The sequence below is a fragment of the Ictidomys tridecemlineatus genome, chromosome 2 (genome assembly GCF_052094955.1).
Source record: "Ictidomys tridecemlineatus isolate mIctTri1 chromosome 2, mIctTri1.hap1, whole genome shotgun sequence".
In the NCBI taxonomy this organism is placed as follows: domain Eukaryota; kingdom Metazoa; phylum Chordata; class Mammalia; order Rodentia; family Sciuridae; genus Ictidomys; species Ictidomys tridecemlineatus.
Genome location: NC_135478.1, coordinates 109650403 through 109655760, shown reverse-complemented (window position 1 = coordinate 109655760; position 5358 = coordinate 109650403). Strand labels below are relative to the sequence as shown.

The 5358-nt window shown below is 36.8% G+C and overlaps 1 pseudogene; it reads left to right on the top strand.

Annotated features, from left to right (window-relative positions):
• The first annotated feature begins 2050 nt into the window (after window positions 1–2050).
• On the top strand, window positions 2051–2656 carry LOC101972548 (CCR4-NOT transcription complex subunit 7 pseudogene; annotated as a pseudogene).
• The last annotated feature ends 2702 nt before the right edge of the window (window positions 2657–5358 follow it).

Below are 5358 nucleotides of genomic sequence, written 5' to 3'. Positions count from 1 at the left end.
GGTATACATGTAGAAGCTATTCATTTTTTTTCTTTTAATCCTTGTCCCTTTTTTGTAATTTTCCTATTTTCTCCCTCTGTGTGCACTAATGGCCTATACAAAGCCTATACAGCTGCTTGGTAAGAACAATTAACTCAAAGGAGTAAAGTGAGTCTTAATCCTATCAACAGGGAAGCATCTCTTATCTATGCCATTATTCTTCTCCAGACCCCAAATCTATGTTTGCTAAGACCTGCCAGAACAGAATCCCAGCCACTGAAATTCTTTTTCTGAGGTCTCTGAGATCTTGCAGAATAAAAGTAAAAAAATCTCTCTCTTACTCCCAAGATACATCTGAGGACTCCAGGGCTACAGTAGGTCATGGTTTTTAAATTTCAGGCAGGGTATAGGAATATAAAGAATCTATGTTGAACACCTGTCCTGAGCTTCAAAGCCCTGAGGGTCCTGAGCTTCTAAGCCCTGAGGATCCTGCACCTCTAGGTTTTGTACCTGCATCCCACACCTGCACTTAGGATGAGGAAAGTTATCCCTCACTCTACAAGGTGTGTTCTCTAAGTGGAATTTATAGCACATGGCTATCTGGGTCCAAAGATCTAGTCTACCCTTAAAATAAACCCTGCTCCAAAGGAAACAGGCTTCTAAACACTGGATCATCTTTAGATGCAGGCTCTAGAAACCTGGAGGATTTTACAGAGCATCATCACCAGGGACTGCTTTGCAAGGACAGCCAGATCTCAGAGTGTGCAGAGGTTTGAGAAGGATCAGGGTCACTGGAACACATATTCTTGCTCAGAGTGTGAAATTGACTTGCTGAGGGAACACAGACATATTTATTCATTCTCTGTGTTTCTATCACACACATGCGCGCGCGCACACACACACACACACACACACACACACACACACACACACACTTTCTTCTAGGTTTAGACTACTCTGGACACTTTGGATTCTGGGTTCTCTGTCCTATCCAGGCCCACATCCCCACATCCCCATAAAACCAGAATGCAGCCTTTTTTCAGATGTGGCTCCTTTGAAAGAAATCTCAGGATCCACTTGTTCTTAGTGTGATTATACTTTATTCTTCCATTCACAGGTGGCACAAAGGACATCTTCTCCATCCTGAAGTGGCAAGAGAGAGGAGAAGGGGCTGCATCTGTGCCCACCCCAGAGATCAGTCAGACCCCAAAATGGCTGAGTCCTGGATGGTCTTTCTGTCCTATCAGGCTGGTCAATCCACATTCTTCCTACTCAAATCTGTAGTCAGCTATCTTCAGATTTGTTTTTAAATGTAGATTTTTTCCCACTATGTAATGACCTCTACCATCTGGGTTCTGAATTCCATGAAGAAGATGATTCTGAAGTCATAGAAAGGAGGCCCTCCTGAATTTCCCTGGACACACATCACTGCTTTCCTTTGTACATGTCTAGATCCATTATATCTGACACAAAAACTTGTTCTTTTGGAAAAAGATAATATGTTACATGGAATTATACAGCAGCAGACATGAGTTTTCCATTATTTTTCCATCTTGCCAATCATATTTTACACCAATATTCTCTCATCCAGAAGCATAATCATGGTGAAAAGCTGTGGTGCAGCATGGTGAGGCCAAGCTCTGGCTCCCTTTTCGCAATTACTGAACAGAGTGTCTATGGGGCACCTGCTGAAGGTATTGGGTGCTGCCTCTGTGGTAAGGAGGAGGAGCCTGAGCTCAGAGAAACAAATAAACAAATAAGGTTTAAATTTTTTCTGAAACAAATGTTCAATGAAATATAACATTTTGATAATCAGTATCTAGATTCCCTGATACCTTAACTGTGCCAGCAGCAACAGTAGATCAGAGCCAAAGAATTTGAGAAGTTTAGGCTTGTAACTGGGTAAAGAAATGAGAAGATTCATCATTATTCAAAAATATAATTATGTTGCTGTGGAAATAAAGTTTTCAGGTGTGGGTGCAAGACCGACAGAAGTTTTCAGATATAATGCCAAAATAAACCAACTATTACAGCATCATGTAAACTTGATAATTGAGCTAGGGCTGAATTTATGAATGAACAAGGAGAATGCTTTCCTGGAACTTCACTCTGACAGTTTCATTTTACATTTAATTTGATGGAGGACATGTATGCACCAAAATCTGCACAGCTGCTAACATCATCTGGTATCCAGTTCAAAAAACATAAGGAGGAAAGACTCAGTACTTTTCAGAACTTCTTGTGACTTCCAGAGTGGTTCTCTATGAAGGCGTCAATTGATAATCATTTCTCAGTGGTTAGGACTTTGGCAATTTAATAAAAATCCTGACCAACTATAATTTGCCCAAAGAAGAACAGGACTTCTTTGAGATTCTTTCAATTGTACTTCTCCTGTTATTTATGATGTGAATACTTCAAGGAGAGCTGAGAAAAATCTTAACAGTGGATTACAAGAGTTCTGAACAGCTAGAGCTGAAACAGGTAGGACATAACATCAGGCAGGACCAAATTTGTTGTTTTCAGCAATGGTCTTTTTCAAAAAGAGAGAAATGTTCTTTGAAGATCATATCAGTGAGACAGATATTATGGTCATTTGTGTGGCCGTGATCCTAGTTCATTCCATGTACAAAGTGGCACAGGGAATGCATAGGAAGAGGAAGCCAACAAGCAGTCATGACAAGAAATAGTCCTTTGTATTTTATTTGAGCTACACACGTGCTTGTATATAGGTTTTATCTCTGCTTGAATCCTTTGAACAATACACATATTCCCGCCCCACTGCCTGTATTTTGGCCCACCTTGTATTTGGACTTTCATTATTTAATATGATCATTCCTTTCTCAGACCTTAATAACAGAAGTATATCCAGATTAAATTGAACTAATTCTAATATATGTTAGTAAGCATGTGTGACAAAATGGCTAAAGCTGCATCATATGGAATACTTTGAAAATAATAACAATTGGACAAAGTACTTGAAATTGGAATTTTCCCCCCTTTCCTAAATTAACTAGCATTGACTGTAATTTATTTCCCAGTTTCATGTCTCTCCCTTCCATTCTGCAGGAGTTTTTACTGTTTAAGATTGTGGACCACCAATTTTTCACATTAGTGACACCAGTCTTTGTTTTTTCAGAAATTGTGTTTTTTCTTGCTCTTAGCTAACAAAAAGACCACCTGCCAAATTTATATAGTATGTATTCCTTTATGACCTACAGAAGCACATACATGCATTGTGAAACCTGTTGAATCACAAAACTAACAAAAAACACATAAGAATTACTGCAATGTCTTTATAGATCCTTAGCCCATTTATTGGTTGGGTAATTTGGGTTGTGTTGTTGTTGGATTTGGAGTTTTTTGTTTTTGTCTTTTTTTGATGTGGAGTTTTTGAGTTCTTTATATATCCTGTAGATTAATGCTGTTCTGTCCTATTCTGTAGGTTCTCTCTTCATGTTATTGTTATTGTTTCCTTTGCTGAAGCTTTTTAGTTTGAATTCGTCCATTTCATTAATTTTTTTAAATTTAATTTTATTTTTTACACAAATGGAACATGACTTTTTAGTTCTGTGGTTATACATGATGTAGACTCTCACCATTTTTGCAATTAGATCTGTACTAGGGTAATAATGTTCATATAAGTCCAACATCCATTTATCAGAGAAAATATTTGGCCTTTGGTTTTTTGGAATTGGCTTACTTTGCTTAGCAAGATATTCTCTAGTTCCATTCATTTACCTGTAAATGCCATGATTTCTTTCTTCTTTAAGGTTGAGTAATATTCCATTGTGTATATATATCACAGTTTCTTTATCCATTCATCAATCCAAGAGAATCTTGGTTGGTTCCACTGTTCAGCTATTGAGAATTGAGCTGCTATAAACATTGAGGTGACTTCATTCCTATTGTATACTGATGTTAAGTCATTTGTGGATCACCTGAGGAGTGGGATAGGTGGATTAATTGGTGGTTTTATTCTAGGTTTTCTAAAGAATCTCATACTGCTTTTCAAAGTGGCTGCATGATTTTACAATCCCACCAGCAATGAATCAATATATCTTTTTCTCCAGCACTTACTCACCAGCAGTTGAATTCTTGGTAATTGCTCTTCTGACTGGAGTGAGATGAAATCTCAGAGAAATTTTGATTTGTATTGCTCTAATTGCTAGATATATTGAACATTTTTCATATATTTGTTGATAGATTGTATTTCTTCTTCAGTGAAGGTGTCTGCTAATTCCATTTATCAACTGAGTTATTTGTTGTTGGTGGTGTTGTTTTTGGTGTTAAATTTTTTGAGTTCTTTATATATCATGGAGATTAATGCTCCATCTGTTCTGCATGTGGTAAAGATTTTCTCTCATCCTTTTGACTCTTTTGGCTCTCTCTTCACGTCATTCATTGTTTCTTTTGCTACAAAATATTATTTTGAATCAATTTCCATTTATTGATTCTTGACTTTATTTATTGTGCTTTAGAAATATTGTTAAGGAAGTCGGGTATTAGCTGACATGATGAAGATTTGGGCCTACTTTTTCTTCTATTAGGTGCACGGTCTCTGTTCTAGTGCCTAAGTCTGTAATCCAATTTGAGTTGAGTATTTTGCAGGGTGAGAGATAGGAGTTTAATAGAAGTTTAATATCACTTTGCTACATAAGGATTTCTACTTTTCCTAACACCATTTATTGTAGAGGATATCTTTTCTCCAATGCATACTTTTGGTGTTTTGTCTAGTATGAGATAACTGTATTTATGTGGGTTTGATTCTGTGTCTTCTATTCTGTACCATGGGTCCACAGGTGTGTTTTGGTGCCAATACCATGCTGGGTTTTGTTGTTGTTGTTGTTTTGTTTTGTTTTGTATTGTTTTTGTTTTTTTTTTTGTTTTTTTGTTTTGTTTTGTTTTTAGTAATGCTGAAGATTAAACCCAGGCCCTTGTGCATGCAAGGCAAGCGCACTACCAACTGAGCTACATCCCCAGTCCCCATGCCATTTTTGTTACAAGGGCTCTGCAGTATAGTTTAAGGTCTGGTATTGTTTTGCTTTCTGCTTTACTCTTCTTGCCAAGGATTTCTTTGGCTATTCTGAGTCTCCTATTGTTCCAAATGAATTTCACGATTGCTCTTTGTAGTTCTTTGAAGAATGTCATTGGGATTTTCATAGGAATATCACAAAATCTATATAACCATTTAATAGTATGGCCATTTTGATGATATATAATCATGCATATGGGAGATTTTTCCAGATTCTAAGGTTCTCTTCAATTTATTGAAGAGAACCTTTATTTAGTGTTTTCATTATAGAGGTATTTTACCTCTTTCTTAGATTGATTCCCCAAGTATTTTTTAATGCTACAATTAATAGCATAGTTTTCTTAATT